The sequence below is a fragment of the Vulpes vulpes genome, chromosome 1 (assembly GCF_048418805.1).
Source record: "Vulpes vulpes isolate BD-2025 chromosome 1, VulVul3, whole genome shotgun sequence".
Classification (NCBI taxonomy): Eukaryota; Metazoa; Chordata; class Mammalia; order Carnivora; family Canidae; genus Vulpes; species Vulpes vulpes.
This window is the reverse complement of record NC_132780.1, coordinates 168,836,692-168,863,738: the sequence shown is the minus strand read 5'-3', so window position 1 is coordinate 168,863,738 and position 27,047 is coordinate 168,836,692. Positions and strand designations below refer to the sequence as shown.

The 27,047-nt window shown below is 35.1% G+C and overlaps 1 long non-coding RNA gene across 1 annotated transcript in view; it reads right to left on the bottom strand.

Annotated features, from left to right (window-relative positions):
• LOC140595351 (uncharacterized) overlaps positions 1–27,047 on the bottom strand; it is a 77,217-nt gene that overhangs the window by 32,175 nt on the left and 17,995 nt on the right. The window contains exons 2-3 of the long non-coding RNA XR_011996901.1: positions 26,470–26,588; positions 23,391–23,453 (exon numbers count right to left, since the gene is read on the bottom strand). This is a non-coding gene — a long non-coding RNA (uncharacterized lncRNA). The remainder of the gene's footprint in view (positions 1–23,390; positions 23,454–26,469; positions 26,589–27,047) is intronic.

Below are 27,047 nucleotides of genomic sequence, written 5' to 3'. Positions count from 1 at the left end.
ACAGAGGCTCAGTGGGGTTTAAAAACTTAATTAAGAAAGGTTGAAATGCTAGGGAACAGTGGGATCATAAGTTAAACCTGGTTCTGGCTGCAAAAGTGCAATTCTCACTCTAGGCAAGTTATGCATTTACTCTGAGCTTCAATTTACTCAGTTGTTGAGAAAAATAGAGATACCTTGTTACTAATATAACACAGATCCTGGCATACAATTTCAGATTGTCCAGAGATGAAATCTTTGAAATGAGCATAAAAATGACAAAGACATTGGACTGCCTCTTCAGGACTAGGGAGAACAGTATATTCCAACCAATTTCCTCTCTGAGGAAGAACTACTTTTGTAAGAGACATTAAGAGATAGTGGTTAAGAACACAAAGCCTCCATTTCCTCATTGGTAAAGTGGAGAAGGTAATATCTAGTTATAGGATTGTTGTAAAGAGTAAATGAGATTATACAAAGGAAGTATCAGACCTTGCAAATAGTAATCATTCAAAACATTATAAATTATTTTTTAACATTATGAATTATTAGTTTTATCATTATTATCATCATCAACATGCATAAGCCATACATCAATTTTGGATTATAATTACCAGAGGTAATAAAGCTGCTAACAGATTGAAGAATATAAAACTGCTAACTAGTTGTAAATTACTCTTAAAAACAGTAGTTTTCATATGCCTAATTTCTTGAAGAATTTTGCTTTGTAGAATCCACCTTTCTAAGTAAAGGCCACACCAGATGGATACTGATTCTCAAACACTTGTGCCCAAGATGCTTCATTCTGAAAACATAACTGGCCAGTTTGGGGGCCTTCAGCATATGTTTGAAGAAGTAGGGGCCTGTGGAGGCTGAGCATGGCACCCAAGGAAACCACAGTTGGCTCCCAATTTGCTCTTCACCATCATCAAACTGGACAAATTCACAGAGAGCCCAAGGGCCTACATCTTTGATACGTGCATAATTTGGACCAAAGGGCCATTTCATCTAATGAGAACTTTTTTTTTATTAAAGCAAATTAAATGTAAATAATAGACAAAAGACTTGTTGTTATGTACCAAGAATCAATTTAGGCTTTGCTCTTATAATTTAGACTAGGTGAATATACCCAAAATAGGAATGTGAAATATAGCTGAGATATATTACTGATCTTTTCAATGCTGTGGACCTCTACATGTAAATCAGATACTTGCTGAATCAAATGACATATTGTTCAGAATTCTATGATCATAGAATGAAAATTTAGATCATATTGCACATGTAGAGCTAATAGAATTTCATAGCTTTAATGAATAAGCAAAAGTGAAATATTTTACTATCTCCATCAAACATTCAAAAGATCATACTCCTGCTGAAATTATTTATTATGATGATGATGCTTTTTATAAAGATCAAGTATGAGTAACCCCCCCCCCAAAAAAAAAGCTTAAGCTGTTTCTAAGGGCATAACATTTAGAAACAACATATGGTTCCTGTAGTCAAGAATAGGTTCCTTAAATTAGCCAAAGACATTCACAGAGAAATGAGTTGGAGGAAATAGGATCATGGGCAAGAGGGAAAAAAAGTTGTCATCTCTCTTCCTTCTGCTCTTCATCTTCCTTGCCTGAATGTGGTTTTGTTTGATACTCAATTTTAGATGTAAAAACAAAACAGGTATTGTTAGTTTCATAAGGAAAGTTCTTTTAATGCACTCACCTTTTGTTTAGTTATTATTATAAATGTTATTGAAGTAAAATATGCCAGATCATAAAATGTAAATATTGCGTTCATCATTTAATAAGCATGCATTGGATGCCTTCTCTGTGCCCAGAGCTTGGGCTTAAGGGACAGCACCTGTTCTCTTCACTATTAAAATCTAGTTGCAGGCGAGAAGACAAATCTAACCTGGCTCCTTTCATTCTTGAGTTCTCTAATCTTTTCAGGATGCAGAGAATCATATTACGTACCTGCTGAAAAATCCTTCAATGGTTTCCCATGTCAGTAGAATAAAATCCAGACTGATTACTTTGTTTTATACAGTCCTGCATGATCATGCCTCTTCCTCTTAAATTTCAGCTCTTGGCCATATCACTCACTGGCCTTCTTTCAGCCTCTCACATTTGCCTTGCTTTTTCCCATCTCAGAGCTTTACACATGTCTCTACTCCATCTGGAACATTCACACACACACACACACACACACACACACACACTCCATAGCTGGCTCCTTCTCATTCTTCAGGTTTCAACTTAACATATCACCTCCCGGAGAGACTGTCTCTGAAACCCACATGTAAATAAATCACTTTGCATGCTTTCTTTTATTCCTATTATTTCCTTCATTGTACTTCTGTGATTTGTAATCATATAATTTATTTGTTCATTTTAACATATATTTCTTTTATTATGCATATATATTTTTAAAGACTTTATTTTCAGAGCAGTTTTAAGTTCACAGAAAAATCGGGAGGTAGGTGTGGAGATTTCCCATATACCCCTGCCCCCATACATGTACATTCTCTCCCGTTACAAACATCCTCCACCACAGTGGTACATTTTTACAATTGATGAACCTACACTAAAATATCAAAATCACTCAAAGTCCATAGTTTACTCTTAATATTATATATACTTGTTCATTTATCATAGTATGCTTTTCCCACTAGATTATATATTCCATGAGGGCAATGACAATAAGCAGTGCAATACCTGGCCCCTAGTATGTGTTCAATAAATTTTGTTGAAGAATGATTATTGAATAAATGACCAATTTATTAAGGAAATAATTGCAGTGTAACATTTATACAAGCGTATATGACAGTTTAACACAAATTCTAGATGTATATTGAAGGAAAGCCTTGATCCGAGTGGAATGGAATTTACAGTAAGATCTATCAATAGAAGTGAATTAATCTAGCTTGGTAGGTTGTATGTTTCTGGGAGAATTTTTTTCACTGAGTTCAATGAAAGGAAAGGAAAAAGGAAGATCCTTCTTGACCACCATTCTGCTCCTTCAGAATATACAAAGTATAGAGGTAACCTTGGCTCTATGCAGGGAGCTTCAGGTAGGCAGGGCTTACTTTATATAAGGAGGGAATTGAAATTTTCCTTAAGTGACTCACATAGTATAGTTGACTAGAACCTAGAGGTCAGATCTTGTAGTTCCTTCCTGCCTCATTTCCACTACAAACACTAAGACTAGCAAATCATAGACAATTCGCACATTAATCTATTTTTTTTCTCATACTTATCATCTCAACCTAAAATGATCTTGGGGTATTTATAACAGGGTATTTTATATGCAATCAGGAATAAGAGGGTGAAGTTTTAGCTTTTATATTGTTCTTTTTTTTTTTTTTAAACAATCAGAACTGTATTAATTTCCATCAGTAAGATTACCTGCTTTAAAATCTTGGTGTCACTGGGGAGAATTGAATATGTTACTTCAGACCCAATTCTGAACTACACATCCCTTTCTCTAGCATGTTAGTAAAAGTTGTAGAAGTTGAGGCCTCTGTGTACTTATCTTAAAGTCCTTACATTTCAACTAAACCATTATTTTACAGATCTAACACATTTATAAACTATACACAGTCACACGTTATTTGTCCTACATGCTAACAAAATTCTTTTTGTCTGTCATGGTTAAAATTTCTCAGTAATGACATTTTAATTCTAATTCCTGAAAGTAAGTAGGTAAACAAACAAACAAACAAACAGTGAGTTAACTAAGGCACTTGCTTAGGCCACAGGAAAAATTACTTTGCATAAACCTCTTCATAACTTTGCATTTAATTATTTCCAAGCTAATGTAGCTATCCTCCAATTTTAAAGAAATTGTAGTCATGAATTTATTATTTCTCCTTTGGACAACTTGATAAAATTGGGTTGCTTCATAGCAGTGGTTAGAAATTCCAATAATAGCTCTCTCAAAGGATTTGAAGTTTGACATCCACCTTTGTAGAAGTTGATTCACTCTGTTTTTAACTAGTTTTCATGTAAGGAATTTGGGGCTCATTCTCTTCACAAATCTAATAATTATCTAGGCATAATGCTTCTCTGTATGGACCACATAACTGATGGGAAAAATCATATGTTTAACAAGTATGTATTAAGAGTCCACTATGTGAGAACTATTTTGGCAGGTATGGAAGTATCAGAACCAACTAAGAAAGGAAAACAGACACAAAAACAAAATTTCAATACAGAGCTAGCTACAAGGCTACAAGGGAGGGTTGTACAAGATTATGTGGTAGCACAAACCTCTAGTTAAGGGAAGTCAGGGTTTTCCTGAGAAGATGTTAAAGCTGGGGTTGGAAGTAAAAGTAAGACTTTTTCTGGTGGCTTAGGTTTGGAGGGTGGTTAGGAAGAAATTGAGAAAATTAAGCAATCTAGGCAGAAGAATCATTAAAATAAACGTACAGGAGCATGAAAAAATATACTGCACAAGCTCAGCTTGGATGAAGCAACAAGTGTGAGAGGTAGAGTAGTTAGTTAGGCAACAGATAATCATTGGGCGATTACTATGTGCTTGGGGAATGCAGAAGTATGCAAGACAGACCCTCAAAAAGATTACAGGCTAGCCCAGAAGATAGATATAAAGAAATTATTTCAAGTGCGTTATGTTTTTCAGAGAAGAAACATAGGATGCTAGGAGAGAATACCACTCAATCTGAAAGGATAATAATTTTGAAATACCAACGAACGTTGTTCATCTTCCTCATGTTTTCCCATTCTTGACTACTTTCATAAATGCCTCTTTTTCCTTTTTCCATTCCCAAATCTAATTCAGGTAGCTAGTCTTATTACCTAAGAACACTTGACAGTTGGGAGGAATGAAATAACCTCTGTGGCTCATCCCAGCTTTGCTATCATTGGTATAATTGAAAATATAGAAGTGGTTGACTGACCTAATGAGGCAAAGGTTGTAAAGTGAATAAAGGGCAGTGTTGAGCATAGAGCTATGAGAAGTGCACATCTGAAAACGTGAAAGAGTTGACAGAGAACTAAGAGTGAAAACAGAGTAATAGAAAGAGTAGGTAAGTTAGGCAGCCTGGGTGGCTCAGCGGTTTAGCACTGCCTTTCTTTAGCCCAGGGCCTGATCCTGGAGACCTGGGATTGTGTCCCATGTCGGCCTCCCTACATAGAGCCTGCTTCTCCCTCTGCCTGTGCCTCTGCCTCTCTCTGTGTGCCTCTCATGAATAAATAAATAAAATCTTTTAAAAAAAAAGAGAGAGAGAGAGTAGGTAAGTTAGATGGAGAAGTAGACAAGTCTCAGCTCAATTATATATGTAAATAATAAAAATTTTGGCTCTCCCTTAATAGTTCCTCAGTCACTTCTTTTTGATGCCGAGACTAGCTTATTCCTTTTGCTAATCTCTATCTACATTTTGGAAACTTCTCTTATTCCCTCTTTGTTCAGCATCCATGCCTTGAGGCAATCTTTCTCTTACCTCTACTTATGTGGCTACTCTGAGTTGCTCAGCAAACTTTACTATGAACACTGGAAGGTCACTGAATGGTCTAGTTTTTCCCAACTCTTTTTTTTTCCTCTTAACATTTTTGTTATTTTTATTGAAGTACAGATTATATTAATAAGATTAACCAAGTTTAAGTGTGTACTTTAGTGAGTTTGGACCACTAGGTACAGTAGTATAAACACACAATTAGGATACGGTTTCTGTGATTTCCAACATCATAAAAAGTTACTGCATGCTCCCTTTGCGGTGCATTCCTGATCCACACCCCCTGGAAAATATTGATCACTTTGAATTTCATGTCACAGAATAATGTAATATGTAATATTTTATGTGTGACTTGTCTTACTGACCATAATGCTTTATAGAATCATCAGCATTGCTGTGTATCAGTACTTTGTTCCTCTTTACAGTTAGTAGTAGACCATAATATGGACATACCACAATCTGTTTATTCATTCACAAGTTGATGATATTTTTATTATTTCCTGTTTGAGACTATTATGAATAAAGTCTCTATAAATACTCCTGTACAAGTCTTTATGAAGATATGTGTTCATTTCTCTTGGGTGATCTCTAGAAGTGACATTACTGAGTCAAATGGATGTTTAATAAAAGTAGTGAAAGTGAGTATCCTTGCCTTGTTATGTATCCATGGTTTTTTTTTGTAGTTGTTCATTATCAGATTGAAGAAGTTTTCTTTAATGCATAGAAATTTTCATGACTGGTTACTTAATTTTGTCAAAAGCTTTTGTCTTCATATATTAAGAAGGTCATATCATTTTTCTTTTTGTTTTCTTAATATGATGAAGTACATTGATTGATTTTCCATTGTTGAACCACCCTTGAATTCCTAAGAAAAATTACACTTGGTCCTGATGCACTTTTTTTTTCTTCCCTATATTTGATTTGCTACTACTATGATGAGGATTTTTGCACTTATGTTTTTGAGCGATATTGGTCTGTATTTTTCCCCCCTTGTTATGTTTTTGTCACATCTTGTTACTGGGGTAATGCTAGCCTTATAAAATGAATTGGAAAGCATTCCCTCCTCTCCTATTTTTTTTGGAAGAGTTTGTGTTATTTCATTTCAAGTACTTGATATAATTTGCCAGTGAAGTCACTGGGGCCTAGAGTCTTCTTTATGTACAAATTTTTAACTATAAATTCATTTTCTTTCATAAACATGGCTGTTCCAGTTACTTATTTCTTCTTGAGTAAGCTGTGATATTTTGTGTCTTCAAGGAATTTGTCCATTCCATCTAAATTAAAGTAGTTCACAAATACTTTTTCTACTTTTAATATACGTAGAATCTGTAGTGTGTCAGTTTTCATAGTTCTGGTATTGTAAGTTTGTCTTTTCTCTTTTCTTCTTAATCAGCCTGGCTAGAGGTTAATCAGTTTTATTCATTTTTCAAAGGATAGGTTTTTGGTTTCATTGATTTTTAAAATTCTTACCCTGTTTTCTATTTTATTAATTTATGCTATTAGCTTTATTGTTTTCTTTCTTCTACATGCTTTTGGTTTAATTTGCTCTTCTCTTGCTAGTTTCTTAAGGCTAAAGCTTAGATCAATGATTTAAGAACTTTCTTCATTTCTGACATAAACATTTATGCTATACATTTATCAATTCTATAAACAAAATACTACTTTTGCTATGTCCCACAAATCTTGATATGTTGTGTGATCATTTTCATTCAGTTCAAAGATTTAAAAATTCCCTTTATGACTTCCTCTTTGAGTATAAGTATGTTGTATAACTATAACTTATATTAACATATAAGTATGTTGTATAACTTCCAAGCATTTATGAATACTCCAGATATTTTTCTGTTATTAGTTTTAAGCTTAATTTCATTGTGGTTAGAGGCCATATTTTGCATTATTTCAATTCTTTTATATTTACTGGTTTATCTGGTAGCCTAAAATATGCTCTATCTTGGTGGATGTTCTATGTGTGCTAGAAAAGAATACATGTTCTGCTGTTTTTAAGTGGAATGCTCTATAAATGTCAATTAAAACAAGTTGGTTAGTAGTGTTACTCAGGTCTTTTGTATCCTCAATGATTCACTCTCTAATTTTTCTATCAATCACTAAGAAAAGTGTTGAAATATCTAAATATAGTTATACTTTTGTCTATTTCTTTTTTTAAAAGATTTATTTATTTGAGAGACAGCAAGTGCAAGAGAAGGGTTGGGGGAGAAGCAGTAGGGAAGAGAATCTTAGACTCCTCACTGAGTGTGGAGCCTGATGTGGGGCTCAATCCTAGGACGCTGAGACCATGATCTGAGCCAAAATCGAGAGTTGGATGCTCAACCAACTGAGCCACCCAGGTGCCCCTACTTTTGTTTATTTCTCCTTTCAGTTCTACTATATTTTGCTTTATGCATTTTGAAGCTATTATTAGGTACAGACACATTATGTTATGTCTTTGTAGCTAACGGGTTTCTTATCATTATGTAATGTATCTTTTTCTTATTATGAATTCTTTGATATTAATGTAGTGAATTCAGCTTTCTTTTGATTAATCTTTTCATAGTATATGTTCTTCCAATCTTTTGCTTTTCTTACCCTTCTACTTTTAATGTACCTGTCTTTATATTTAATGTGAGTTTTCTGTATATAGCATTTAGTCAGGTCTTCTTTTTTAATCTAATCTGACAATCTCTGTCTTTCAATGTGTGGTTAGTTGGACCTGCATTTTCCAGTAACATAACTACTAGCTACATATACTTTTGGATAACTTGAAATATGGCTGGTCTGAACTGAGATGTATTATAGGCATAAAGTACTCATGGCATTTTACTAAACGGAATATAAAATATCTCATTAATAATTTTTATGATGATTATGTTGATATAACAATATTTTGCATACATTCTGTTACATATATCATTAAAATTAACTTCATCTGTTTCTCTTTTTAAAAGATTTTATTTATTTATTCATTAGAGACGAGAGAGAGAGAGAGAGAGAGGCAGAGACACAGGCAGAGGGAGAAGCAGGCACCATGCAGGAGCCTGATGTGGCACTTGATCCCGGGACCCCAGGACCACACCCTGGGCCAAAGGCAGGCACTAAACTGCTGAGCCACCCAGGGATCCCTGTTTCTTTCTTTTTAATGTGGCTACCAGAACACTTTAAATTATATACCTTACATTATATTTTTATTGAGCAACACTTGTTTAGACCATTTTCATCCAATTTAATTGCTAATATGATTTAACTAAAATCTACCACCTTGCTGACTGGTTTCTGTTACTTTTTTCTCCTTTTACTCCTCTTTTGCTGCTTGCTTTTGAAATAATTTACCATTTCATTTTTCTCCATTGCTAGCTTGTTACTTATAATTTTAAAATATTTTAGTGTTTTTCCTAGGGTTTACAATGTATGTTTTTAATTTACCACAGGCTACTTTTAAATTATATTTTACTTCTTTTTATATAGTGTAAGAATCTTATATCAACATACTTCAAATACCTTCCTCCCTTCCTTTATGTTATTTTTGTCATACATTACACCTTTACATGTACTATGTAACAATACATTGCTTCCATTTTTGCTTCAAAAATCTATTGTTTCTTTATTTTATTTTATTTTATTTTTTTAATAATAAATTTATTTTTTATTGGTGTTCAATTTGCCAACATACAGAATAACACCCAGTGCTCATCCTATCAAGTGCCCCCCCTCAGTGCCCATCACCCAGTCACCCCCACCCCCCACCCTCTTTCCCTTTCACCACCCCTAGTTCGTTTCCCAGAGTTAGGAGTCTTCATGTTCTGTCTCCCTTTCTGACATTTCCTACCCATTTCTTCTCCCTTCCCTTCTATTCCCTTTCACTATTATTCACATTCCCCCCAAAAATGAGAACATATAGTGTTTGTCCTTCTCCGACTGACCCATTTCACTCAGCATAATACCCTCCAGTTCCATCCACGTTGAAGCAAATGGTGGGTAAACTATCCCAGGTTGACAGTTTTTTCTTCAGTACTTTAAAAATGTCACTTCATTGTCCTGGTTTGCATAGTTTCTGATGTAACATCTGCTCTAATTGTCAGCTGTATTCCTTCTTGTGTGTGTGAGAGTGTTTTCTCTTGATACTCTCAAAGTTGTTTCTGTTTTTAGTTTTACACACTTGGAATATAATATATGTAGAAGTTCAGTTTTTTTGTACATTTGGGGGATTTTTTTGTATACTCTGGGATTTTTTTTCTCTTTGTCTTCTATATTTGTCTTCTTTAACTAATTCTGGCCATTATCTTTTCCAAATCATATTTTGCCCCATTTTTTACAGGACTTTATTTATTTGAGAGAGAAAGAGAGCACAAGCAGAGGACAGACAGAGGGAGAGGGAGCAGCAGACTTCCCTGCTCAGCAGGTAGCCAAACATGGGGCTCAATCCCAGGACCCTGGGATCATGACCAAAGCTGAAGGCAGACACGTAATCAACTGAGCCATCCAGGTGCCCCATATTTTGTCCCATTATCCCTCACTCCTCCTTCTACAATTCCAGTTACATGTATGTTAAACCATTTTTATATTACCCCACCATTTCTGGATGCTCTGTTATGCTTTTATCACTATATTATTTCTGTGTCTTGGTGTGAATAATTTTTACTCAGCTATTTTCAAGTTCACCAATTATTTTCTGTATCAAGTCAATTGAGGAGCACATTGAAAGCATCTATTTCTGTTGCTTTGAAGTTGGTTTTTTATTTCCAGCATTTTATCAGACTCTTTCTTGTGGTTTTCACCTTCTGCTAAAATTTCTTTTGTGCTCATGTATGTTGCCTACCTTTCCAAGTAAAACCTCTAACATTTTAATAATCGTTATTTTAAATTCATTGCATGATTTCTGACCTCTAGGTCATCTCTGATTCTGATTCTGTTAATTGCATTAACAATGGTTGCCTTTTCTTAGCTTTTAGGTGTTAGATAGTTTTTATTGAATACTAGGCATTATACGTAGAATGGTAGAAATTGAAGTAGATATTATTTATATTTGGAGATAGGCACACCGCTTCTACCAGATCATGAGTTTTGGGTGTTGATTCAACATAGTCAGAAGTTTAACTGGTTTTAGTTTTATTGTTTCTATGATTATGGTTCTCTACCAGTTTCAGTGTCCTCCAGGCTTACTTTGTGGTAAGTATAGATACTTGAGATACTTTAGGCTGCAGACTCTGTGCTAAATGTTTTTTTTCCCCCAATGAGCCTTATATATCTCCACCTTTCAGGCTTCCTTATGCAATTATGCCATATTGAACATTTTTCTTCGCACTCTTGCCTCTTCACCAGTGATAGCCTGCTATTGATTATTATTCAGTGCTTGCTATCTGGGGATGGGCAGGAAGTTTCTCTGTTGTTCTGGTCCAGCTCAGTCTTAGTTATACTCTGTTTGCCTCCATCTTTGTGATGGGACCTTCTCATGATCCTGTCCCTCCTCCTCCTGACAGCCAAACTATGCCTTATCCGTAGTGGGTCTTGTTCAGGACTTTCCAGACTCCCCCTCTCTGCCCCATCCCCCCTACACACCCCAGTAGCAGATCTTTAATGGTATTCATTGATATAGGATCTGTGTCTAGGACTATTTCCTGCCTGTCTCTTATAAGTAGAGGGTATTTTTCTTTTACCCATCCACCAGCCACAACGGTACTTCAAATTTGCCTTGGGAGTATCAGGGTTTACTGCTTGTACCTCCGTGACTTAAGGCTTTTATTTCATAAAGGTAAAGGATCCAGGAAAAGCTTCATCCTTTTCCCAGAGCAGCACTTAATCCCCTTCAGTGATCCTGAACCACTGAAGGAAGTTCGTTCTGGTCTCTTGTCCTGCATATAACTTCTTTTTTTGTGAGTTCCCAAAGGAAAACCATGGGAAAGGGTTTGCATATTGGTGCAGACTTGTCTTGTGTTTGTGACTCTCAAGTATCTATACTCTCATGTATAGATTCATGTATTTGTAGGCCCAAATTTAGCCTTTTTATCAATCTCTTAAATTTTTAGCTAAATTCTTCTTACATATTTTTATGGGTCTATTATCTCCTTTTCCTATATTATGCCACAGATGAGCCAATTTTCACATTATCTCTCTCTCTCCCTCTTTGGAGAGGTCTGTCTGTTTTTTATTTCAGAGCTCATGGGTGCCTGGTAATCTTAGTTTTCTGATAGATTTAAGAAAATTTATGAGTTTGTAACTCATTGTTATAAACTTGCTCTCATTGCTATGATTTAAAAAAAACAGATTTTTTTTCTAGCTTTCTACATCTGAAGAAAAAAGCAGAATTTTTCTTCATTATTAGAAGACTTTTTTCTGGGTACAGAAATCTAGGTTAAATTTTTTTTCTTTTGATTTCAATTATTTAATGAAGTTCCTCCATTATCTTCTGGTCTCCATGTTTTCTCACAAGAAATTTGCTGACGTTTTTATCTGTATTTTTCTGAACATAATGTGTTTTTTATCTCTGGATACTCTTAAGATTTCATTTTAATCACTGATTTTCAGTAATTTGATTATGATGTGTTTTGATGTGCTTTTCTTCATATTTATGATCATTGAAACTCATTAAGGTTTCTGAATCTGTGGGAATATAATTGTCACCAAATTTAGACAAACTGGCTATTATTTTCTAAAGTTTTTTTTTTTTCAGTTTTGCCCTTCCTTTCTGGTACTCCAATGACACACATATTATTAGACTATTTGATATTATTCCACAACTCATTAATCTTATGTTTATTTTTAAAAATTATTTCTTTTGGGGCACCGGGGTGGCTCAGTTAAGTGTCAGATTCTTTTTTTTTTTTTTTAATTTTTGTTGTTGTTGTTGTTCATGAGAGACACAGAGAGGCAGAGACATAGGCAGAGGGAGAAGCAGGCTTCCTGAGAGGAGCTTAATGCAGGACTTGATCCCAAGACCCCAGGATCATGACCTGAGCCAAAGGCAGATGCTCACCCAGCCACCCAGGTGCTCCGCTTTTTAGTATACGTGCTGCCGAAGCGAGCACCAGGTGCTCTGCTTTTAAACTTTCTGAAGCAGTGCACAATAACCTTTAGTGTAGGCTAATGTGTCTGCATTCCTGAGGCACGGTCCTTTTGAGGATTTATTTAATGCCCATTTGTTAGGAGGGTTTTTCCCACTCTGGTTAGTTAGAACAGAAACCATTACTTTCCTATATGAGCTCAAGGATCCTTTAGCCTATTCCTTCCTAACGGCTTCTCTTCAGCCCCAGGCAGTTCCTTCCATACATTCACAGATCAATACTCAGACTCAAGACTTTTATGGAAACTTCAGAAGGTTTCTGGAGCAAGCCCTCCACCCTAGCTGAAGCTCTCACCTCTTCACAAATTCTAGCTACCTTCATCTCTCTGAACTCCAAACTCTGTCTCTTCAACTGAGCAAGACTGCCAAGCTTTGTTCTGGGTTCTCTCTCACTTTGCTATGGCCTGGAATTTTTTTCCAGGCAGTAAGCTAGGGCAATAAAAGGTCTCATTTTATTAGTTTCCCTTCTCCCAAGGATCAATGCCCTGCACTGCTAATTGTCTAAATATCTAAAAATTGGTTTGTCTTGTTTCTAATTGTTTAAAGCAGGAGGATAAATATACTCTTTTTTACTTTATTATATCCATCATGTAGCCAACTTAAAGGTTATAAGGTGTATAGAATATGGTAAAATTTGTGTTTAAGTCATTCTGATGGGCAAATATAGTATTAATTGGAAGAAAGTGAGATTAGGGTCCAAAATCAGGTTAAGATGCTAACAGTCCAGCAATATACAGCAAGAGCATGAATTCTTGGTAGTAGATACTGGTATGATACACTATATCCAAGAAGTGACAGATACAATAAATATTGAGAGCACTAGGACCTAGTGACTGATTGAATCTGGAAAGTCAAATGAGATAAGGAACACAAAATCATTTCCAAATATCCATTTAAACATTTATTAAATAACTAACTACCAGATGCTCAGCATTATAATAGTTAAAAGACTACATATATAAAAAGACATAGGACCTGAACTAAGAGTTAGCAGACTTATAATTTTAAACAATGCAGGGACTTACATGATAGAAGTACAAACAAGGTACTATACTGCAAAAAAAAAAAAAAAAAGGTACTATACTGCAATAATAATAAAATAATAACAGTTGAGGGAAGTCAAAGAAGCCCTTAAAGAAGAGGTCATATTTGAGATTGTTCTTGAAAGGTAAGTGGGAGCTCTTCAGACAAATAAGAAGGAAAATGACGTTGCAGGCAAAGAATAATAAAAGCATAGTGGTTTCCAAAAACAAAGATAGTTTCACTGTGAATGAAGTATAGGATATGTTGAGAAATCAAAGTATATAAATATCAAAATGTAATATTATAAAGGCAGGATATTATTGTTGCATCTCTAAGGATTGTTTCTCTACATATATGTATACATCATGTGAAATGTGTAAATAAGTTTTGTGATGCCATGGTTCTCAAAGTAGAGACCATGTCATCAGTTACACAGAATAGAGGAAATCAATACTTATGCCTACTTTCAATACAGGATACAACAAATGCAATTACTTAAATGTCTGCATTCATGTACCAAGATAATGTTCAAACAATCCATGTACTTGAAAAGCAATAGAAATAAATATTTTCAATGGCTCTATGAAATAAAGAAAAGTTTATATAGCATTCTTTTTTTAAGTTCCCTTTATGTTGGTGAATTCATTAGCAATCATTGCTACCCATTAAAATAGTGTTCTTTTTGTTGTCTCCCTATCCCAAAGAAACATATGGAACTCCTTCTTGATATTTCTAAGCATTATGATGTTAACTTTGATTTAATCTACCTGTTTTTCATTTGGAATTCCCGTCTTCAAGTGTGTCTGTAGTTCTCCTGTCAAGAATCTTTACTTAATCCTTTCCAGAAAATAAACCTCCAATCTGTTGCTGTGTAGTAGGGGTTAGTCACCTGTAGTGCAGAGTGGTGGAGGTGTCTGTAGGTGTAGCTGCTTCTTAAATAGACTTTCAGCCAAGTCTGTTATTGCCTGACATTTACCTTCTCTACCAGAGGTGCCAGACACCAATTCCTGAGCCTCTGGGGTAGGGATGGGGATGGGATGCTCTGCTGTAAATCAGGCTACTTCTTGGCTTATGCCTACTGCAGCTTCAGCTTCTCTGAGTCAAAGTTAGCTGCCATTCATCTTTCTTCCTTCCAGCTTCCTATATTCTGATGCTATTGTTTTAGTCTTGTTCTCTTTGCCCTTGTGGGTTTATACTTTATTTTTAAAAATCCATTTACTATCAGTACAGTGGTCTTCAGAAGGACCTGAAAAATGCATGTGCTCAATACTTCCTCTTTAACTGGAAGTCCTTTAGTTCATTCTTTTTTAATATCCATGTATCTTATAATGTACATAATATGTTTCTACAATAATATATATAATTTATAAATAAATAAATACCTTCTTTCCCACTGCTCAATTTAAATCAGTTTTTCTTCTTACAGATAATGCTATTTGATTCTAAAGGTCTGGAGACCACCAGTTTCATGGCTTCTAAATGATGGAGTCCTCCAGGACTCAGAGCTTGGCATTTGTCTCTTTTTGTGTTCATATTTCCCCAGGTGATCTCACCTAGTCCTGGTGTTGATGACTACAAAATGTATACTTTTAGCCCTAGTGTCTGCACTCTGCATTCAGTTCCAGATATCCAGATTCCCACTTGATACCTTCACCTGGATGCCTAATAGGTATCTCAGAATTAACCTCCATATCAGAATTCTTGATTGCCACAACCCCCACACCTCCCACAAACAGCACCTTGCCCAGGCCACCCCAGTTATTCAGTTAAAATTTTGTATTGAATATCTGTATGATTTCAAAGCCTGAGAATTCAACAATGAACCAAACTGAAAAGACTTCTGTCACACAGCTTACATTCCTGGGGCGGGAGGAGGAGACAACAAAAATATTAAAAGTAAACAGATATCTTGTGTTTACATGTGTATCTACATTTACCTAGGTTTAGTGCTATTGAGAAAAATAAAGTAAGAGGAACGGATAGGGGTGTGTATGTGTGTGGTGTGTTTTGTATTATCTCTCCTCTCCAGCCTTCAAAACTTTGTCATTAGTGTCTCCTCTTTTGTTGTGTTTGTCTTTGTGAGTCCATGGGCTTAAAATACATTCATTAACTGCCACTTAGTGGAGTTTGAGGAGAGTGCTGAAGGAAATGCATGTGTTCAGTCTTCCGTCTTCACCTAGAAGTTGAAGGGTGTTAAGGGAATATCTTTATGAGAAGATGATATTCAAGCAGAAACCCAAAAGAAGTGAGGAAGTAAGCCATGTAGATATCTAAAAGAAGAGCAGTCCAGATGGAGGGAGCTGCAAGTGAGAAAGGTCCTAAAGTAGGAGTGTGCTTAATGTGTTCAAGGAACAGCAAGGAGTCTTGTTGCTGAAGTGGAGTCGAGAGGTGGGATGGAAAGGGAAGATGGTCAGGATATGAGGTTAGAGAGGTGGCAAGGGACCAAATCATTTATTGGAGGCCATGGTAAGGATCTTGGTTTTTATTCAGAATGAAATGGAAAGGCTTTGGAAATTTATAAGCAGACATTATTAAAATTATGTTTTAAATACATCACTCTAGCAGTTGCATAGTATCTTCTTGTAGGGAGATGAAGGCAGGAGCAGAAACACCAGGTAGGAGTGCACAGGCAAGAGATGATAATAAGGGCAGCATGGGTGGCTCAGCGTTAGCACTGCCTTCTGCCCAGGGCATGATCCTGGAGACCCAGGATCGAGTCCTACATCAGGCTCCCTGCATGGAGCCTGCTTCTCCCTCTGCCTGTGTCTCTGCCTCTCTGTGTGTGTCTCCCATGAATAAATAAATAAAATATTAAAAAAAAAGAGATGATGATAACCTGAGCTAGACTTGTGGCAATAGAGGTGACAAGAAGTGGTAGGATTCTGGATATGATTTGAAATCAGAACCAGAAGAATTTTACTGATGGATTGCAAAATAGAAGTGTCAGCGTATTCCAAGATTTTTGACTAAAACAAATAAATTCATGATGTTATTGAAATGATGATGGGTGTAGGTGGAGCAGATATGGGAGGGATGCAGGGAGACAGGAGCTCAGTTAGACATGTTAAATTTGAGATAACTGTCAAACAACTAAATGGTGATGTCAAGTGATTGCTGGATATATGAGTCTGGGGTTTCAGAGAGCAGTCAGGTGGAAGATACTAATTGGGGCTTATTAGTGTACAAATAGTATTTAAAACCATGGAACTTGATTAGACCAACAAGGGAGTGAGTATAGATAGAAGAGTTCCAATGAGTGAAATCTGGGATATTCCAACATTTACTGATAGAGAAGATGAGAAAGAATCTGCTGAGGAGCCTGAGGAAAGAGCGACCAGAGAAAAAGGAGAACAAAGAGAGGAGAAACAGAAGAAGTATCTTGAAGAGAAGGGAGTGGCTCACTCTCTTAAACATGGCTGAGAAAGTAAGTAAAGATAAAGTCTGAAAAACGTCATTACATTAACAATGTGAAGGTTACTGATGACTGACAAGGTCATTTTAGAGGAATAGAGAGAGTGAAAGCTTATTTAGATGCTGACTGAGGACTCCGGAAAGACAGGAATTATCTGTTGGAGCAATGTTCACAATTAGGCAAGAAAGACAGGATACAGAGTTTAGCTGGAGATGGTGATCATAGGTAGGAGACCAAACAGTTCATCCATTCCAATGAGAAATATGGCAGAAAGCTCAGTGTGCAGTGGATTGGCAGATGTGACCAGAGTGCGGAAGTTCAACTTTTATTAAACTAAAAAGTAAGGTCATTATCAGCTGAGAAAATGAAGAAGAGAGAGGTAATAGAGACCAAGAGAGAGAAAAGAATATGTACAATATTTATCTAGGAGAGTTAGCTAGGTGCATTAGCCAGGAAATTAGAGTAGGATTGCATGGTAGAGCAAAGGCCCACTTAAATTTTAAGGTCATGAAGAGAGATCAGTTAGCTTGAGCATGTGATTCTTCTCTATCCATGTTTCATTGCTCAGATGCTTATGAAGAGTTAATGGAGATTTAGATTTGATCAGGTTTGGGATTTTGCCAGCCAGGTGTGGTGGAGGGGTACAGGGAGATGAAAGTGTGTCAATGGTATTATTCTTTATTTTTGCAAATATCTTTAATGTCTGGCCTAATAAAAAAACTTCTGGATTCTCATATCTGTTCCAGCATTCCATCTGTTGTGATATGTTGTGTTGATTAAAATCTTTCCTCATACTGCCATGTAGTTGGAAAGAGAAGAATATTTTATAGGCTTTTCAGACATTTGTGCATATTTTCTTTGATACTAAACTAAAACTCAACAAGTGGTAGTTCCTTAAAGCCGATTGCAACATTGAATCTGAAACTATATCAATTAACTTTTTCAATGTGCATTAAAATCAATCAGTCTATTTTAAAATTTGAATGGATTGCCTATGCATGGCTTTGTTACTTTATGCATTGGTCATTTGATCATTTATGCAGTCTCAAATGTTGACTCATTTTATCATATAATATCAAAATAAACACATTTGTTCTGATCTCATCAGAAAAGTCTTTAAGTAATGGGAAGCCATCAAGCTTTTGGTGGCAAATAAAAATTCTCCAAAATTCTCATTTTCATGTGGAAGCTTTCGTTTTTTTATCAACCTCAACTATCATCCTGTGAAATGAAATACTCACTTTTTTCATTTTTGTGAAAATATTTGCCAGTATCCATATCTGATAATCAGTTTGTCAGCTAGTTGTTCTTTCAATGGATAATGATATTCCATGAAAAAATAGATTCAGTTTTTTTTTAAGATTTAATTTATTTATTCACACAGAGAGAGTGAGGCAGAGACACAGGCAGAGGGAGAAGCAGGTTCCATGTAGGGAGCCTGATGTGGAACTCGATCCCGAGTCTCCAGGATCACTGGGCTGAAGGCGGCACTAAACCGCTGAGCCACCCAGGTTGCCCATAGATTCAATTTTTTTTTGGTAAAAGTGCTTTTCTTCAAAATGACCATGCTACTTCAGTATGCATACTTTCCATTTTAACACAAAATACTAAAAAGTCATATCCAAGGGTTAGATTTAATAAAATTAATAATTTTATTGCCTCAGCAAGGAAATTTTTAATAAATAAAACTGGTAGTTTTGTTTTTTATTGTTTCATTATTAATGCATGTCAGTGAAGAACACAATGACTGTTGGTACACATTGGTGCCATTGTCTGGATTCATGCTAACACACCAAAGTTTCACTCTCTAGAATTGCTTTTGTACCATCAGTGCAAATGTCAACAGAATTGAAAAATCAAATAACATCTTAAAATTGTTATGAATATAATTCCTATCTTATAGATCTCCTGAAAGGATCACAGGATCATAGGGATCCACAGATTACCCTAAAATATATGATAGCCTGCCACATGTAGGAAGTCAGTAAAAATTTTGTAACATAACTGAGGGACTGGATTACTCTAGTACTTCAGTCTATTATTATTCATTCAACAGCTCTTTATTCTAAAGATAATAAATAGTAAGGATTTATCATTTTGTTTGAGGCATTTTATAAGGGAAAATAAATCATTTAATCAAAAGTACATATCAGTATCTATATTTAAATAGAGCTGTGGAGACATTTACCTTCATACACAGATGAAGTGAAACAGACCTTGTCTTAAGGAGTTTATAAGCAGTACAGACATAAAGGGCATAAACAGGGCTGATATGGAGCATATACATTAAATTAGTTAATAATGCCAAACTTGTAGAGGGATAATTTCATTTTAGATGAGATATCATTAATGTGCTACTTCTTTAGGGAGAAAAATCTAAAATTCAACTAAATGACATTAAAGAAGATCTGAGTAAATGGATATCTAGCCCATATATATATATATATATATATAGAGAGAGAGAGAGAGAGAGAGAGAGAAACTTAACAGTATAAAAATGTCAACTATCCTTGAATTACTCTGCAATTTCACACCAAATGTCAGTTGTAATAGACAAATAGATGAATGGAATAGATATAAATAATAGATAAAGGATTAATAGTTATGCTACTCTCTAGGAGAGAACTCCTAGAAGCAACCAGACTGAAGAATCCCAGAAAGATAGAGAAATATGTGAATAAATAACAAGTATATTATTTCAGTAAGTAGAGAAGAAAATCAACAATGAGGCACTATATTATGCTCATCAGATAGGTAAACATTTAGCCCAGTTCTAGAATGCTGGGTGTTGCTAAGGAAACAATAACTCCTTCATACTTGGTCACTACCACTTTTGAAACCAATCTGACAAAGTAACTGCATGCATACCAATTGTGTTTGATTATCCAATCATACTTCTAAAGGAAAACAGAGAGAGAAGCCTTACAGTAAGAATCATGTAAGAGAATATGTTTTCCACAACACCATGGAAGCACAGAATTGGAAACAACCTCATAGACCACCACTAGAGCAAGGAGAAGGCTATAGATGCATGGTACTGAATATGACACAGCAGTTAAAAACAACATTGCTCATAAAAGCATAATGCTTGATGAAAATGAAGACAATGAATGAGATCTATTTGCATAAATTTTAAAATATACACACACAAAACCACAGTTATTTCCAAAGATACATTAAAACTTAAGAATATACATTATGCATATTAGAGCAGTTACTTGTTGGGGAAGGGAGAATGGGAGTAAGGAATGGGTAGAAATCCATTTAAAATGGATTTTTTTTGCCTTGCCTAGATTAATGATGATACCGTGCCATGAACCAGAGTTAGATTAACTCAACCTCTGCATCTATTGCATCCTCCTCTAAAACAAACAAACTATATATATTAGGATAGTAACAGATTTGTGTACTCGGCATATTTGGACAAGGATAATTAGAAAAATTTGCTATCTACCTATGTTAGGATTATTCAAGGGAATTAGAGAACTGCAGAATTTTTGAGAGCTGAGAGAAGATCTTAATAGTTTAGTTTTTCTGGTTCCCTGATTGCAAATATATCTGTTCCCTGACCATACCAAATTGATTTCTGTCTATTTTTCTTTGGAAAAATCACCAACAAAGGAGATTCCACATCTTCTTTTTATAGCCTGTTTTAATATTTAACAAACCACCCTATCAGTAAATTCTTTCCTATGTCTGTACTGTATTTTCACACTTTCAAGCCATTTAGTAGAGAAGATGGATAAAAGTCAGTCCACATTTTTCTTATGATAATGCCTCATGTATTAGGAGGCAGTTATTGTCTCCAGACTAATTAATTCCAACTCCTTCTACCTGTTCTCATGGGTCTTATTTATTCACCACTTTAATCATATTATTAAACTACTCTGAACTTCCCCACTTCACAGCATCCTCAAAGTGAGGAGACATAAACTGGATACAATACTAACTCCACAATGGCCCAATAGGTGCCTAATTGAGAGAGAAATTATTTCCAACTATTGCTACCATGAGTCTTTAAAGATAATAACTAGTGGCTGGGAAATCTCATCAACCACTTTCTTTGTGCATTTCAATTATAACAATCTCTTACGTGTATAAATGTTATTGTTAAAAGCACAGTCTTACTTGATCTTCCAACGACTCAATAATGACTGAAAGGAGCTTCATCATCCTCATTACATAAATGAGTCATGTAAAATGCAAAGAGGTTAAAGTAACTTAGTGGAGGTAACTGAGCTAATAGGTGCTGGGAGTGGGACTTCTGATTCTCAGTATGTAAAAAGCATGCTTGCTTTCAAACATGTAAAGAGCTTGAGTGGGAGACAGTATAGAGTAAGAGAAGGTACATTGATTTGTTGCCAGAGGACTTGGATTCATACTCTAGCTCTGCCACTGGCAGCCATGTGACCAAACAGGGATAATAATACGGTTGATATGAATATTATGGTTAAGGTGTAATGAGCTCTATAAACTTTGCTTTTCATGTTTTCTTTGTTCTGAGGATTTAAACATATCTGACTTTAAAAAGTTATTCCAAAATAATTTTCCTTTGTTTCTCTGCTCCCACATCAACAGTTTATTCTTCTTGACAATATGTTTTTTTTTGTTGTTATTAGTTGTTTAGTTTTCTTCCTCTTCCACCAGGAGCAACATTCCCTTGTTTCTCTGGTTTCTAAGATATTTACTTAGGAAATTAGGAAACACATTTGCTCTGACACTTTCGTCCTTCCTTAGACTATAAATCAGTCTCAAAATATTAATATACTATGCACAAGAAAAATAAAAAGCACTAGATGTTTGTGCTCCCATGCATTTGTGGCTCATGAAGAAGCTGATGAAGCAAGTGGTTACAGGAATTGAGGAAGATATATTTTAATACTAATCTACCTTTTGGAAGCCTAAAGACTTTTTAATATTTTAAAAGTTAGTATTGGTGAGCAAAATTTCAGAATCTGTCATTCACTATTGCAACACTTTATTTTATTGAACCTAATTATAATACTTGCACACTAAATTTTCCCATCCAAAATGTCACAAAGCCTTCACAAATTATAAACAATGGGGATCCCTGGGTGGCTCAGCAGTTTAGTGCCTGCCTTCGGCCCAGGGTGTGATCCTGGAGTCTGGGATCAAGTCCCACGTCAGGCTCCCTGCATGGAGCCTGCTTCTCCCTCTGCCTGTGTCTCTGCCTCTCTCTCTCTCTCTCTCTGTGTGTCTCTCATGAATAAATAAAATCTTTTAAAAAAAAATTATACACAATGTATAAACTTTATTTTTTGCTTTGTATGAGACATCTGCAAGTGTCCAATTAATAGTCCTGTTCTAGAAAATCCCCCCTTTTCATTCACCTAATTAAACTGGTCCAGTGCCTCTGCCCATGTTTCCAGAGTTCCCTTAGACTTGGTGATTCTTGGCTTATTATTTGGTTGTTCAGTACTTCCTTAGATTACATAAACCAATTTAATTCTTCTTTTGCCTTAACACGGTAAAATTGGTGTCTCTTTCACCATCCAATCATTATCTGCTATGCTTGTGGTTTACATGATTAAGATGGTGTCTGTCAGATGGGATGCTGAGCTGAGTAGGTCAAGTGGGTAAGGGAATTCCTGAAAGTGACATTAAGCTAGCAACAAAGAAAAAAATCATGGGAAGCATGCAAGAACTTTTCCTAGTATTAGAGAATCCATAGTAAGATGTCAGTAACATAGTATTGAAAGAACAAACAAGTGAATGGTCTGATAACTATGTCTGCTTTTACAGATACTGTGAGAGTTATCATACAATTGCCATTGATTATGTTGCAATTATTGCTAACTTTAGTTTTGCTTCAAGTCTTTAATCCTTTTAATGTCCTTCCGTAGCTGCCAAATGAACATAGAAGATCTGAGAACTCAGACTGATACACAAAATAGCAAAGAAAGAAGTTGAAACATACCATGTTTTCTCAATTCTAGTTTTCTCTCTTCACACTTAATGCACCTAGAGTTGGATTATATTTTACAGTGATATTTCTTAGAACCCTTCCAGCCATGGGGGGGGAGGGGGGAAGGAAGCAACAGTATATTGTCATTGTCTGTGCATGTGCAAATCTGTGTTTAGAAGGAATCTGTTCAATTTTGTTATTTGCTGTTGGATTTTTTTATTTGCCGTTGAATTTTAAGTTACATGGGGATCTTGTTTATGTGAAGTGAAAGCCTTTAACTAAAGCATTGAATATCTATCTGTCAAAAGCTCCCAGCTGGCTTAGGAAAAGTAATTTTTAATTAAAACAAAAAAACAAAAAAACAAAAAACCCACAAAAACCTATGATTTTATCCAAACAGAAAGTGCAGGAAAAAACTTTGATATTCCTCAATGTGCCTAGAAATCCTATCAAGCCTTAAGATGTTAAAGAGGTCAAGGTTTGAGCAGGTACTATGAAATGCAGTGGGTTATTATTATCCATAATTGAAAATACCCACCATAATGCAGACTTCTTAGATGTCAGACATGCAGAAAATTCACTCCCAAATGCTGATTTGCTACTGAAAGAAAAAAAATCTAATTATATGGATAAAAGATATTGGCAACTTAAAAAATTATCTTCATTCAATATAGTTTTTTCCCCCTTGAAAGCTACTGTAAAATGGATGAGGTGTCTCAAAATTGCTGGCAACTTATAATTGAGGGATTCATGTATTTTTTTCTGTGCTTCTAACAGATTGCTAGTTGTGACTTGAGTATCTGTTTTTTAAATACATGGTTCTAAAAAAAAAATGTGGTTGAATTAAATATAGCCAGGTCCAACTGAATTGCTTAACAAATAATTTTATCCTCTTTTTCCTCTAAAACTTCCAGGAAATGATTAGTTAATACACATTGTAGACTGATGGTTCCACAAGTTTCTGCTACCATATTTTAAAATGATCTTTTTTAGAAAAAGTTATAAAAGTTTTTATAAGAGGTTTCCACCAGGAAGTCTACTGAAAACAATTGGTGATCATTAAATGAGTTCCACTACTCCCTTTTAGAGGGTTGCCTGGTTGGCTCAGTTAAAAGAACATGTGACTCAACCTCAGGGTTGTGCATTCAAACCCCATGTTGGGCATAGAGATTACTTTAAAGAAAAAAAAAAAACTGTAATAGAGATTAGAGATTAATTTGGATTGAAACAAGAAAAAAGGGACGCCTGGGTGGCCCAGCAGTTTAGTGCCTGCCTTTGGCCCAGGGAGTGATCCTGGAGTCCTGGGATTGAATCCCACATCAGGCTCCCTGCATGGAGCCTGCTTCTCCCTCTGCCTGTGTCTCTACCAATCTCTCTGTGTCTCTCATGAATAAATAAATAAATAAATCTTTAAACAATAAAATAAATAAAAGAAACAAGAAGAAATCTCCAACTTTAAAATATTTGAATATCCTCCCTTTGAAAAAAATTGAAAATTGTATGCTTTGAAGCTAGTGATATTGAGATGACAGGATCATTAGTAAGGCAAACAGTAAACATAGCTGGCCATTACTGGTCCTTTTATACCCTTGTTTTTCTTCCAGTATCAATTAGCCCAACTAGCAATATTTAGGTGATCTAGAGCTCAGAGTTGTAACAGTATTGGGACATTTTATTTTACAATCTCTCCTTTCACTGAATTCCATAGTCTTACTAGAATTTGTGTTCTATATCAAGAATACATAGCTTTCTTAGATCTTTCATATTGTTGTTTTACAAATAATTGTGTCATGATAAAGTCAGTATGACCTTCTGTAAATCAAAATTTCACTGTGGAAAAATGTTTAATTTTTTTAAAGTAATTGAGTACCTTTGTTTACCAAGACTTTAGGTAAAAAGCAGTATGGAGTACTGTAGCTTGACACTAACAGATCAGATTCAGTTCCTTTGATCTGCCTAACTTTCCAAAGGGATAGATCTTAAAATAGTCCCCATATCATGCTAAGATATTGCAACTTGTCACTTTTGCCACCTGTGCCACCAACTGCCCACCATGTTCAAGGAAAGACACATGCAAGCACAACCAGACTTTATCATCTTTATCGTTATTATGATCCATAAATTCAGAAAACACATTAAAGCATTTCCTACCATCATATACTACTTTTGAGATTACAATTGCTGGTATTAAATTAGCTTTATAAAAAAGAAACCCTGACATTTTATATCAATATTGCATAGACAAATGATAATTTCCTTTTAGGGAGAAAAAAAATACTTCACTCAACACAATCAATACAATGAAAAACTTAAATAATAATTTAAAGTATTAACTTCAAGAGATCCCTGGGTAGTTCAGTGGTTTAGTGCCTGTCTTCAGTCCAGGGCGTGATCCTTGAGTCCCAGGATTGAGTCCCGCATTGGGGTGCCTGCATGGAGCCTGCTTCTCCCTCTGCCTGTGTCTCTGCCCCTCTCTCTCTGTGTGTCTCTCATGAATAAGTAAATAAAATATTTTAAAAAAATAAAAATAAAGTATTAACTTCAGACATAACATATATAAAGGATGAACTTTCGTTTTTAAAAAAGATTTGACACTAAAAAATCATTATTCATTTATAAAATTATTAACATTTATAAAATTTATAAAATTATAAAATACATACTTCTTACCAAAACAAAAAAGGAGAGAGAAGAGACTTGGTAGAAAAAATTGGGATCTCTAGCTCTTTTTATTATATTGGATAATTAGCAAATAAGATATATCTTCAAATATTTAAAATGCAGTAAAATGCTTCAGAGATTAAGAAAAGCACTTTCTGCTTGAAATATACTTTATTTTGGTATATTATTGACTCTGTTATTATGAATGAACTGTTATTTTTTTAATACATATTGCTTAACTCTGGAGTTGAAATAAAAAAGGAAACTGCCAAAGGGAGAAATGAGTAGAAGTTGAGTCTAAGATGTGGCATAAAAAGAAAGGAATATGAATGGATGGAAATATATTTTTTGAAGGATGACTTCCTTGTTATCATTCTTTTTACCAAAGAAATATCCCTATGCATCAAAAATGAGCTAAAGGAGCTTTAGATCAAAAGAAGGTGCTTAATAAACACATTAAAAAATAAGGAGGTGGATTTCTCTTATTAGCATAAGTTGTTTTAGGGGTTCTGGTGTGTTAGAGTTGCATATTTCTACATAGAAATAATAACACTTGCCTTATAGAAAACATGATAGATTGATTTATTATAGAATGATTAAAATGACTAGCCTACATTCTGAAATCTAGTGTTGCTTAACTGGACAGAGAAAAGTAGCAAAGACATGGTTTGCTGTGAGAAAGAATAATGTGATTTTTAAAAATCATTCAATTCTTGATATATAATGCAATTAATTTTATCAAACTTGCTTTATGATTTAGCATATACAGAAGTAAACTAATACCTCATTGCTTTCACTTAAAAAGTTAACCATGTGTATAAGCAACTTTTTCTTTCTTTTTCTTTTAATGTCTGCTTCCTAGAGATATTTTACAGACTTAAACAAAAGTTTCATCTGAATGTGTATTTATTTATATGATTTTAACATGACAGAAAAAATAAAAATCAAATACAAACCTGTTACATTTCTAAGACACCAGATGAGCTGATTATCTTGGTGTTAAACTACCAGCTGTAATTTCAGTTGTAGCAGAAGATCATTAGGCCAAAGAAGTCCACTTGGAGGCCTGAGTGATCTAGATAGAGATAGATTTATTCTCAGAGAATAATTTTATGGGTCATTCTATAGTACTTTGACAGTAGGTCTGATTGTTCTCTTGCTCTACTTTGCAACAGAACTACATGAAGCACTCATCATTTAAAAACTCTTTTTGGGGCAGCATGGGTGTCTCAGCGGTTTAGTGCCTCCTTCAGCCCAGGGTGTGGTCCTGGAGACCCCGGATCAAGTCCCACGTCAAGCTCCCTGCATGGAGCCTGCTTATCCCTCTGCCTGTGTCTGTGCCTCATTCTCTCTCTGTGTCTCTCATGAATAAATAAATAGAATCTAAAAAAAATAAAATAAAAACTCTGAGTATAAATAAAATTATGGATTCTATGTACAGAAAATATAAACACATACACAAATATCTGCATACAATTTTAAAATGCTCATAGATTTCAAAGCTGCTATTTATCAGGTCTCAGGTTAAGAAACT